The 13,739-nt window shown below is 40.3% G+C and overlaps 1 protein-coding gene across 1 annotated transcript in view; it reads left to right on the top strand.

Moving 5' to 3' along the window:
• Nucleotides 1-13,739, top strand: part of LOC139777906 (uncharacterized) — a 169,527-nt gene that overhangs the window by 133,801 nt on the left and 21,987 nt on the right. The window lies entirely within an intron of this gene.

Raw genomic sequence — 13,739 nt, 5'->3', positions numbered from 1 at the left:
ACATTGCACGTTCGCAATCTAACCGACATAGTCGAGATCGTTGCGACCGATCGTAACAGCGTTCTTGGGGGGCTCCCTCTCCCTGGAGTGCATCGCGATCGGCTGTGCCCTTTGCGGGGACGCTGCTCTTCGTCTTGCGGACGAGCGTCGTGACTCCGAGATCAAGCACAGTGCATCGTATACATTCGTATATATCTCGGGGCGCATCCGCGCGCGCCTTTATGTAACGCGCGCATCGGGACACGTGGGCTCATTAGCCGTGGCATTACTTGCCGGAAGACGATCGCCGTGTAAATTATCGGCGTATGCACACCCTCCGATCTGTTCGCGATCGGTCGACCAAAGGGATAGGTCGCGGCATCGCTCCACGGGGGTCAACCAAGGTAGCGGTACTGGCGCGGCTCTTTGCCGGCCCTTTGACGATTTAATAAGCGAACGACAACGAATGAATACACGTACGTCTTTATTTGTCGTAGCTTTAATCGATGTTCAATGAATACATTTAGTACAGAATTTATTCTTCATCGCGGTACCTTGCAAGAAATATATAACATTACGAAGCGAATATGTTCATTACATGCTTAACTGTAATTAATTCTAAATTTTGTTTAATATTAAGAGGTACCTATATAAAAATATATCATTTTTATTAAATAACAAATGTGAAGATATTTAATTCTTTTTTAATTTTTGTTAAAAAACAAAATTCGTAAACATTTTACTCTAATATATTGCCAATTCTCTAAAACAAGAATAAATCTTATATATTTTATCAGGTAGAATTTTTATAACTTCTCAGAGGCTGTTTCTTTAAGCAATGAATTTATAGGACAAATTTCTGTCTAATTGGGGATCGGAAATGATGTCGAGAAATTCGTCCGCCGTGGCACGTGATTTCAGGGCAGTTATTTTACTGACTACAGATAGAAACGTCAAAATACGGTTGAGAAATCATTTGTATGAGACGTCGCAGCAAAGTGCCGACCTTTCTCCGCGTAGTCAAGGTTCAATGTCCAAGCGGGAGTTTGATCGGAGTAGCGAATGACAGTGTAGATCGCCTTCGGCGCTGATTATTAGCCGTGGGTCTTCGACGTCGCGTCAGAATGACATCCTGCGAAAGGATCGCGATGAATCCCCTTTGATAAGCGGGAGTCGGGATTGAGTTACAATTTGCATGGCCGAATTACGCATACAAAAGATCCTGCCAGGCTTTAGAGAGCGGGTAATACCCGGCGAAGGACCTCGCGAAAGTATCCCACGTCATCCGGATCTCTGTTTCGAGTTATCTTGATACGGATCATTTTATTATTTGTCTCCCACGTGCGCACGTAATTGATCCAAATTAATTCGTTTGCGCACAGCAGCAGCTTTATGTGAATCACTTTGAATATAGGTGCGTTGTCATTGAACGGATTAGGATTTAAGATCTGATTTCATTTGTATCGATTACTGTCCTATTTTCCATCTCTTTTTCAAGGAAAAGTAGGATAGCACCATTATGTATTTATCTATTTTATTACAACGATAATGATCAATAACAGCTTTCATAAGACTGTCTGGAACTATATTATTATGCGCTTACGTAATACGTGACGATATCCAGACGTGGATTGTTCATTAATCAATTCAGCAAGTGTGGGACTTCAGACAGCTGGTCTGCTCAACGTCAGCAACAGGTGTCGCAAAAAGTGTCGCGTTTCTAGAATTAGTTCTCGATTATTACGAGTACATTCTTTAGTTTATTATACGACTGAAAGACGACTTAGACGCTTTTCTTTGCGATAGATCTTTTTGATTGCTGACTTGAGACTTTAGAGTAAACGGTGCTTATAACAATAAACTTTGTCACAGATTGTGTAATAATTTTTCTATCTAATCTAAAACCGATCGTGCATGGAAATATCGCGACATCACATGTTCGATGATATTAGAAGGTATTCAGACCGAATATCTTCGCAGTCACTTGAATAATGACCAATTAATTAATTTCTAATAATTAAATAATTTCCAAAATAACTTCCGACAATTCATTTACTGGAGCACACGATCGTAATATATCAAAGAGTTATGCGCTTTGTAATTGTTAATAACTTCTGAGAAACTCTTTAATGAAATACATAAAGAGCATAACGCTAATAATGGACGTAAAAAAAAAACGGACATTGAGATTCAGACTCGGGCCATCCGTAAACGAGACGAGTAAGATATAGCCTTTGTTACTTTCGAATCTGCTGCCGAGTGATGTATGTTCGGCAAGGATCGCAGGCGTACAGTGTCGCCGTTCTTTTTCGCCATTACTCTTCGTACATACGTATGTAACGTGTACCGGCCGGAGAATCGTTCGATGACTGATGGCGATTGTCCGGCATCGGACGACGCGACCGTGATCTTGGCGGATAGCCTTGAACGTGCGTTTCAGCATAACTCACCGAGTGTTCACATATATATTCGCGTGCGCGCGCGCGTGTGTGTACCAGGTAGAAAATAATTCTTCCTTTCCCTCGACCGATGCCGCACTATATCTTTCGATTCCGCCAGCCGCGCTCGCCGTGTAATTGTTAAGAATCGCTCGTGTACCGCAAAGCAGCAATATGTAAGTGAAATACACTACTGTTCGTCGGAGCGTCAGCGAAAAGTCATACAATAGCTGGATTACAATTAATCAAAAGCTATAATTAATCGTCTCTCACACATTGGATTCGCTCAGTTACACAATATTAGACACAGAATGAGAGAGGTCCGTAATTTTTTTCTGATGGGTTCTGCGGTAGCTGCAGCGCGTAAAAATGATTTATGGTTCGTCGTATTTCGAAGCGTGCCCCTTCGCTATTTATGCGGATCCGCGGGCGAGGCGTGTCGCAACGTTTAATCCACGAACGAATGTTACCTCATGTCATTCGCGCTTCAAGGAAATTATCTTCTTACGTACATACTAATTGCAGTCAAGATTCTTCTCTCGACAACTCTTAGCTTTATTATCTAACACACAATATTGCCCAACTATTATACTTATTACTAAGTGTTACACGCCAACTTATTAAATATTTTATGTGCAAACTATTATATATACACTTAGCGATCATTACGGATTATTTTCCAATTGTATGTACCACCTATTCTCCTCGTCAACTATTACACAGTACTGCACTATTACACCAACAATAATCTCCTTGCTATCTCAAATTAGTTATCTAAAAAAAATACAGATAAATCTAAATTGCGCATCAACCTCCTCTCGCGGCGTCACGTCGTCCATCATACCTCTCCGTATAAGCAACAGAAAAGAATCTCTGTCTCCCCAATACGAGAGAGGCTGATTTTGCGAATCGTGATGTCCCGCTGATGCACGACTATGATAATACGTACACCTTTCTCCCATGTCCGCGTGATATCCGGAAGATCGCGTAGCGTTACGCCTTACATTCGCGGAAGCGAACTCAATGATCTTGATCGCGATCGCGCGCCTTCTTTTGCGGGAGAGGAAGAAAACGAAAGAGAATCGATACCTACGCGGGGCTGTGCGGAGAGTGCCTCTCGAGATCCCGCGGGATAAATCGCGCGTGGGGAAGATGAATTTTCGCCTCGGCGCGTCTCGAACGGTGAATGCGGAAATAACGCGTCAATTACGGCCGAGGGGAAGAGAAAGAGGCAGAAGGCAGGAGAGGAAGGGAGATGCAATATCTTAAATCACGACCGTGTACATTAATTCCGGATAGTCGCAATTTATATGATTTATATTCAATCACCCGTGCCCTCGGGTGCTCGTATGTTACCACGCGAATTTTTCGCGCGAGGCCCCGGCGCGGATTATTCGCGGCTACTTATACGCGGGCACGATTCGTTAAGCTTTGTGAGGCAGTATCGAGCCGAAGCAACATGTCAGACGCAAAGGTGTGTTGTCTACTATATATTACCCATCTTATTTTACGGGTATAACAAGCACAATATTCCATTGAAAGTTTGAAGTGGGTGTATAGCCAAAGATGGTGAAAAGCAATAACTGAAGGATGAGAAATTAATCACTCGTAAAAGTTCTTTATCTCGCCGCTTATTTTCATGCGGTGATCAGTGTAACAAAGTAATATAAACCGCAATAATAATCTTTATTGTAATACGTCAAAACGTCTTTGGAGTAATATTTATACAAGACAGTCCTGTGTGTGTGTGTGCGTGTGTGCGTGTGTGTGTGCGCGCGCGCGCGCGCGTGTGTGTGTGTGTGTGTGTGTGTGTGTGTGTGTTCGTCGCGATCGTCGCCGCGCCGAAAAAACAGTTTCCATTTATCTATTATTTCGTAGGGAGAAATTGAAACGGAGCAAAAAGCGTCGCTCGGTAAGCTGCCGTTTACGTCGCCGGGGTTGTTTACGTTTTTTTAGGCTCTCTCGGCTTTCCAATTCCTGGAAGACGCTCGACGCGCGGCCTATACGCGTTCTCCCACTCCCCCACTCCCCCTACTCTTTCCAAACTTTTCCTACTGCCGTAGTCGTAGTCGCGGTCGGTGTTAATGCTTGGGCTACACTATGCGCGTTATCGCGAATCGGATTCGCGAATCGTGCATTTGTATGACATTCGTGCTAAGCACACATGGTATACAAATGCACGATTCGCGAATCCGATTCGCGATAACGCGCATAGTGTAGCCCAAGCTTAACCGTCGATCGTGAATCTTCCGGCCATATTGCGCACCGAAAGTATAGGCAGGAGCCACTGCAATTAAAGAAGGACGATTGTGAGAATCTTGCCCGCGAGCGAGTGTCGCCAGTGTCGGGAGTGTCGAAATTGAGCGACGCCGACGGTCGGTCGTCTTGTCGCGTATGTAAGTCCGTATCGCGTCTCTCGCGAGTGGCGTTTAATTAATTGACAAGTTTTAGTCTCGTTTAACGCAAGAAGGTTTTCACATGCAAAAATTATCTAATTTAATAATTTTTATATTTACTAAAATTACACATGAAAATAATTTTCAGATATTTAACACATCTTTCGGTAAAATTTGATTATCTCAAAAATGATAATACAAGCGACAATATATTTTTAATATTTTGTGTTTTTTGCACGATCGGTATCCTCACACATAATATGCTAATTTCTCTTCTTTCCGACATCGCATTCTCGCGATCGCTTCTCGATCCAGGAAACGTTTTGGGATGCGGTCGGCTACTTTTTACGTGTCTCGATTCGACCGTCCGCGTTCCATTGTTGCCCGGAGATCTGCATACGATTTAATGGAACATCGAGGAGCTCCATTGTGCGTTCCTGAATATCTTACGTAACGGCACGGTGTACGATAATATCTTCAATACATAACCGTACGCGCGAGTTTGATTCAATGATACCGGAAGATTCCTCAGGCAATAGACGCGTAATCGTCGTAATTCCCATTTCATTATCGTGATCATTTCTTTGGGTACGTCTTGTAAAAAAGTATATCCCTGTCGATCAATCATAGAACTCGCGTCGAAAATCATACGGTGTGTAATTGCATGGACCAATACTGGCGAATCTACGCGACGCGAATAACTGAAATGGTCCCGCAAAATAGTTTCAGCTCGGGTTATTGTTTTCTCTCACGTAATTTCCTATGCACTCTCGGTACCGCCGCAACTGCAACTCCGAAAGTGCACTTGCGTTCCTCGTCTGAATCGATCCGCGTGCGATTTAATGGAACATCGGCATTATGCAACCGACCGGCCGTGCTCGATACGATCTTCGATGTACGCGTAATCGTGCGCGTGTGTGAGTCGCTATCTGGATTAATCGCGCGCGTGTTCGCGCGCCGCGAGTGATTTATGCGAAATGCGCTGGGGATGACCGTGACCCTCTCTCGATCGGGACGAGAGATCATGGTCCAGGAAGCGGCGCGTCTTTTCTCGCTCGTCGTCTGTGAATTTTGCCATATCGCCTTTCATATCGTCACGCTGTCTGTAGCAATTAATCATGTGACTCTGCAATTATTAGGCGTTTAATAGTATCACGTATGTAATTTAACATAATTATAGGATATAATAGGAAATTAACTTCTAATTACGAGCAGATCTACCAATAATAATCTAAGTAACAAAACGTGCATCTGCGAAAGCTTTTATTTAGTAAAACGTTTATGTTTTTACTTCAATCGAGATATAAAACCGCTTATATTAATTCCATGATTGTGACTATTAGAGTGTTTATTATTTAAAGACCCCGACTTTTTCTTTACACAATTGCTATAAGCAATGTACTTTTAACTGTGTGTTAAGATCCATCTGATATAACAATAGTAAGTACGATTACTCAAACGTAATCTACAACAATGTTATGTCGTCTCGCGTTTAAATTTTGTTTCAATCTTGTATAATATTAATTGGATATTTTATTTGCTTGAGTATGACGTAGTTATTAATTAGAGAATTAATTACATTATCATATAAATTCATAACTTAAGAGAAAGGACCCTCGTTTCAAAAGCCATAGCGTTTAAAACTAGGTTTTTTTTACTTATATCTTTTCGCAACTTCAAAAATACTTGATTCTTTAACGGGATTTGTCAAACGAGAGCTATGACTCTCAACCGGTCGATGATCGCTGTCCAGACGGTGATCCGTTACATAATTATCGCAGGATTATGCGTGCTCAGTGACCGGAGTGTCCTCCGTATTCCGGTCTCCGGTCGAGGATTGTCGACGGAAACGGATGTACGCTTCACGAGACAAATCACTCGTACATAGACGTGTGCCTGTATATTACAATTCTACAGAAATTCTCGCTGAAGATACACCGTCGCATCTCAAGTCGTATCGTTGTATAACCGCAGTTTTCTGATAGTTTTCATCTTTCGAGAAATTCACTCATAATTAATTAAATTTTTTATATAAAGTTGTATTATAAGGACATAACAAAAATAATGATTGTACCTAACTTAAAAATATTCGAAATAAAAACACTATTTGTGTGTTTTTATTCGTCGCGTTTAAAAATACTAGGTAATACTAAAATACTAAATGAGAAACTTAGATAACATGGATGAATTTGAAGCTATTTGTCATTAACATGTTTATAACAATTATTCTCATTGAAATAATAAAAACATGTTGACGGGTTAAGAGGCATCGTGTAAAAAATGGATATCGCAAACGAAGATCTCGCTAAGCTTTTTCACAGAACAAGCAACACGGTCTGTCTTTTTATGGTAATACAAAACTACGAAAGGCAAGAATTGACAGGCAGTTGCCTAACACGCGTCGTTGCGTACTGTCGATCGGCGCAAAAGATAATTCTGCGCGATCGCGGTAGCTCGTCGATCAAATTAATCTATGAATCAGCCGTTCTGTCATTCTTTCGGATGCTTCTGGGTTCATGACCGAACGAGAGTGCGGAGGTTATTAAGTTTCGAAAAGTAGGAACGTCCGTGAAGAAATGAAAGCCTACTTTTCTCAATCGTAATTGACGCGTTGAAAAAGAATTATCGGCCATCTCAAGATCAACTTTGTTCTAGCTTTGTTCTAGCCGACGCCGACGCAATGGTCGTTAAAAAATAACATTTTGACCCGGATGCGGCGTTCGATTCTCATCATTAACTTAATCGTTATTGCGCAACTGCGTTTAGAATCACGTAATTATCGATTCTCGAAAAAAAAAAAAAAAAAAAAAGAAAAACAGCATTGTTATCTAATTATCCAAATTAGTTAGGCGCAGCAATCATCGTAACGACGGTAAAGTGTCATTTGCCATAATGACGACAATAAATCCACGAGAAATAATTATCATTACTGTGACTAAGCGACTGCATCAGATGAACATGCACATTATACCGATCATCTTTTTCGTGCCGTTGATTTTGTCTTATTTAATTCGGTGAATGAATGAGCGAATTTTGGGCCGCAAACAGCTGCGAGATTCATTACGCGCTATGTCGGAGATTTAATGAACCGTCCATTACGTCGATCAAACTCGACAATTCGTAATTATCATTGTTACGAGCGTTGTCGCCAGCGGCAAGACAAACTGTCCGAGACAGATCGGAGACTGCATCGAGAAATCGGTCGGTCGATAAAATTATTTCGGTCTCGCATTGTAGCGTATTGTGGCTCGTCGTGACTGTGTACGCCTTCACGGATCAGAAGACGACTCTCCCTGCAGATGATATCTGACTAGCTTTAAATAATGGGGACCTTGCTGCGAGTGAGTTCGACGTTCCACGTCGTGAACCATAGTAATCATTTATAGTATGTTCTCGTGCGAGTAATACGTTCCCGAAGAGATGAACGATTCCTTACATAAAATAAAAAAATTTCTTTCAGTCGAGAGACGAAGAAAGGTGGATTTATCGCATTTGAAACGTATATTTATTTTTCGTTATTTTATTTCATTTTCTATAAAAAAATTTTAGTCAAGCTATTTTTAAACCTTTTAAAATTATGGAGAATTTACGCAGTAATTTTTGAAACAAAAACTATCAGATGCTAATAATTTTTAATTTACTTCCTTAATATGTTATCTCTTTACCTCTTTTTCTATGGCAATTGTAAAACATTTTAATGTGGCATTTTTTAATTATTGTTTGTAGTTTTCTTTAGAAAAATAAAATATGAATGTAATATTTTATTTTTTAAAACTTTGTTAAAGTCGATTTGCTTTTTCCGTTAGGAAATAAATTTCAATTTACGAGAATGCATCGGTGGCTCATTGTGTTACTGTGTGACAAACGTGTTCTGCCGACCATTGAATAATTGTCGCCTCATTCCCTATCATCCTCATATTTGTGCGAGGATGCAATGCAATTTGCAGTTGCATGCGAGAGGCATGCAGGGGAAGAGCGAGTGCTCACTGCTCGCGTACCTCGGGGCTTCCGTGTAGATCATTGATCACGCCGGATTAAGGAGATTTGTCGTCGCATGGTAGCGGAAGCGTGGGCGGAAAACGATCCTCTTTGTCGTGTCCTCTCGACGAGAGAAGGGAAACACGTTCGGCGACTTCCTGCTTCTCCTCTGAACGCCGCATCCGACCGGTCGCTACTTGGAGGCCGCACTTTTTCCGGATTATTACCGTGTATTCATTAAACCCGCGAGCCTTGATTGCATCAAATTGCCGGAACGGACGATGCCGTATGAAACGGTTACATAAGGGTGCACGCGATTGCGAATGTTTCGACCACTGATGATGAATGGGGCGGACAATGCTGCACGGACAATAGCTTCACGATCGCCACGAGCTACTTCGTGCGTCCGACTAGAATTTATTTTGATTTTTTTTTAATTGAAACGCTCTATTTCCACTGTGAAGACATATATCCGCGAGGCATCTGACAAAGTCTCTCAATATGAAAATATATTAGTTCTCTTCACACTCATATGTCAATTTGATAAAAGCGCTACCCCGGTTTACACAAATATAAACTAATTAAATTCTGTACGTAGCATGTCTTAAAATAATTTTTTTATTATGGAATATTTTACATAACAATTACAAAATTTATTTATTATGTAATTATAAGAAATTAAAGACGAAAAATCAAATACCACAGTATTGAAGTAATTGTTTCTTAGCCTGTGCAATATAAGTTTAGAAGATTGACGCAATCTTTCATCGTTTGTGGATTCTGCATTTGTCTGGCTGGATCTTATGAGATCTTTAGCTTTCATTTCCGCTTTCATTCCGCCCAGCTTTTCCTGATTTGCAAGTCGGGTAGCATGCATATTGTTACGCTCGTTGCAGATTATTCTAGCACGATTAAGCCAGCTATTATGTGAGATACGCTTTTGTAACCGCCGCTTCGCGTAACACTTTTGCCGAAGTGTCGATGTCCGACATGCATCGCGTGTCTTACGATTTAATTTCCAATTAAATCTATTTCATGACGATACAAAACATATAGAAGCAAAGTTAGCTTATTATTTTATTGCCGGCTTTAATTATTAAGTTAATAATTATATCATTATTTTTATAAATTTAATCGATGATAATTGAAGATTAATTTTAAATTAAATATTAAATTATGATATGTGTAAATAAAATATTATTATTAATGTTAACACAATTGTGATATATTAGACTATGGACCAATCGTGACTCTGGACCTTTTCTTTTTATATCACCGATCCGATGGGACTAAATGCTCGCGGGTATATCGTAATATTGAGCCATTGCGCGAGTCCTCGTGACATCGAGATCATCGCCAGGGCCAAGGCTCTGTGAATAAAGCCGCAGATAATATTCATAGATATGAAGCAACCCGGAGGGTTATCTTCGACACGAGGGATAGCGCGTCCCTAAAAATCCAGTCAACAAAGCGACCCCCCTCGAAACGGGACATATAAATTGCGAGGGCTCAGAGAGCAGTTCTCATTGGGGAACCGCTCTCTCGAAGAAGAATAATACAACGTTAAGACGTGTTCTGATCGTTCTCCGTGCATCGAGTAATGTATAGAAATAAAATATCGCTTTAAATAAATCTTAGCAGCAATTTTTTAAGGTATACAAAAAAGAGATTCGATTATCTCTATAATGTTTAATATAAATATAAGATTAAATTTTAGGATTTGTTTTAGAGAATTAAATATATATAATTGACAAGTATTATTTATTTGTTAAGAAAAATACAGATGTGGAAGATTTAGAAAAATTATCTTTAAAATTGAGTGAAGAAGAAACTTTGAAAAATATTCTGTCAAAGATTTTCACGGTATTCTCATGCGTGTCTGAATACGCACACTTAGTTCGGATCGCATCGTGTTACACGTGTATGTAAGGGTGACTACAAGCCTGAAATATTTATCTGCTATTTATCTGCGATCGCGCTTAGCTAAGCGGCATTAGGTTTCGGAAGCCGATGAAGAAGCGACGAGTCGCGCGGCAATATCATGGAATATCTTAAAAGCGCACGCACAACATTCAGTATTACATAATAGCGCTGGTAATAGAGACATATTCGCCATACGGACTGACATATTATGACACTTTAAGCCGCAACTGCCATTTTACTCCCTAACATCTGCTAACTGCAGTAGGAAACTTACTTCCTGTCACGGCTTCGCCTGAAAATTGAGCGTGACGCGCTTATTAAGACTTATCAATTTTATATTGTGCGTGCAACATGCATAGCGGGAATTCTTGCCAACCAGATGAAATGAGAATTAACAATAAATTTGTAGCCTATATTTAGGTATAGTACGATGGGTAGCTAAAAATTCGAGTCCACGTTCTATAAACAATTAAAAGATTTTAAAATAAATTTGCAATTAAAGCAATTTACTTCTACAAAGCTACAAATATTTTTCTTAGTTATACATTTTCTGAGTTATAAATAGATTGAAATTAAATTAAGTTAAAAACAGAAGGAGAATAAAAGTATCAATAAATAACAAAGTATTAATTTTCAGGTAATTTTATATAGATTGTTTGAACAGAATTTAGGATATCTAGTGTGTAAAAGAATTGAAATTAAATAATAGTCCATTGTATATAGACATAGAGTATAGAGCATCGACAAAATTAAAACACTGCGAGATTACGATGATTTATTAGGATATCTCAACTATAAAATATGCCGTTCTGAGAAGTAATATAAACGTAGAAACGCGGTAAAGCTTATGTTCATGGAAAATACGTCAATTGTTACGCGGCTACTATTATTTTATTGTTCTCGCAATCGGAGCTTCGACACGAATACTGCGTGAACACTCGATAATTTCACAGAACCGTGCAGGCAACAATTCCTCCCTTCAGACAAAGGCTGCTCGTCGGCGTGAGAATAGCATTATGTCGAAGCTATTAAAATTGCAACGCGATGCACGATTGGCACGTTTGTTGCGATAATAAAACAGGCAGATAAAGAATAAGATAAAAAATAAAAAAGAAACAGCCGAACTGTGCTCTCATAACGAAAGTGGGGCAGTGAAACGGTATGTGCGGACTCGCGGGACCCGGACCCACGCATCTCACGTCGAATCTGGGACCGCTCTCGTGGGTCCAGCCCGCGAGTGTGTAACACATCTCGGAGTCATCTCACGTGCCCGCATTGTAGTTCACTCGGACAGTCAGCCAGCCAGCCAGCCAGTCAGCCCGCGGTCGTCAAGACCCCCGGGGACTGGGAACCCACGGAACAAGAACAGAAGCAACACTGACCTTCCTCATACACGTGTCCACATAAAATATTACGATGCGGTCACGTTCGCGACGACAATTCGCGGACTCGCGACAGCGAGCCTTGTCTCTCCATCCATCTTCCTCTCACTTTTACAGCGCACGTTTTAAATCTAGAATAGTATAGCGTTTAAAATATAATAATATAGATATTCAACATTAAGATACAATTATATTTTTTAAAAATTGTTCATCAAATTAAATACCGAAATTAAGTTGCATCTTCCGAATTATTGCACTCATTGCAATCGTTGTAAGATTCTCGGATTTCTCTTTTTTTTTCTTGTTTGTCACGTTTTACGATCTCTTCTTTATGCCTTCTCGAAACTGGTGAAAATTCCGCGTGAAGTAGAAGGTTAGACGACAATTCCCGCGATTTCGGTTGAGATTAGGCAGACTGCATTATTCAGAGCTCGGGTTGGCAGGATACTCGTGTATATTTATAAGCAGGTTCCACAACGGGGCGGATTCCACATCGCGATTTGCACGTTCGGAATATCTGTTTCGTTAAAATGTATCTCTGAGATGTTGAATTGGTTGTAGAGCCTGCAATGCCTCGGATTGCCGTATGCACGGTGACAAGTTATTATCCCAGCGGTCAGAAAAATTGATCTTCATATATACATATATTTGAATAATATATATCTTATCATTTTTTAGTAGGTAAGCCGAGGCATTGCGTGGGATTCAAAATAAAAATTTCAGAAAACTTGAAAGCACTTTACAGAAAGAAATAATTTTTATATATCTTCTTTAAATGTTACTTTTTTCTCCTATAAAATACTTCTAAAATTTCTCTATTATCCAAGGCATTATAATAATATCTCTACCTCCATAGTCACAAATATTCGCAAATTCCTATAACAGAGTTTTAAATTCCCAAAACGCGCATCGGGTTCAAGTTCATAATTTCGAAGTCGCAGGAAACATTTTAACACAGAATAACGCATTAGGCGGAGAATCGCGGATGAAAACCGAGCCGTCGTATGTCACGATAATCCCCGAATCCACGAGGCCTTCTCACGGGGCATTAGAATCATTCGGAAATTCACGCTGTCACGAAATAGTATCTATTAGACCTTTTAACGAGCTGACAAGCCGGACTTTTACGTCGCTGTAAATTAAGTTCGTTACAGCTGTATCGTCCCTCGAGAGTTTTTGTCGAATCGAGGAACATTCGCTTCGGGCGTCGCGTCGGGCCCGCTTACACGGACAATGAGAGAATAAATTCGTGACGCGCGGCATCTTCTCTTCTCAATCCTCGCCGACGAGCTCTTAATGACCCTTCAGCGAAATATGCTTGTACGTAGATATTATGGCGCGCGTTCTTCGGCATTTTACAGTACGAACGAATTTTCCAAGCGAAGCGAAACGAGCAACGCCCATTATCTGCACGATATGGCTGTTGGCGGACGTTATTGTATGGTACCATGAGAAAATCGCGAGGAGAGCAATTCTTGGGTATATAAGCACAGAGGAACGAGAAGTTCGTCGAGTACGAACCTTAAAGGAAGAGTTTATGGACATATGTATGATAACGTTGCAATGAAGTTGTTTTATTTACTTGTTATTTCTCATTTACCTAAGACGAAAGGTAATTTATTGAAAGAAATCGACTATTTATT

The sequence above is a fragment of the Temnothorax nylanderi genome, unplaced genomic scaffold, assembly GCF_030848795.1.
Source record: "Temnothorax nylanderi isolate EJ_2023f unplaced genomic scaffold, tnyl_v1.0 TNYL_tig0168_pilon, whole genome shotgun sequence".
Classification (NCBI taxonomy): Eukaryota; Metazoa; Arthropoda; class Insecta; order Hymenoptera; family Formicidae; genus Temnothorax; species Temnothorax nylanderi.
This window is presented reverse-complemented; position numbering and strand designations above follow the sequence as displayed.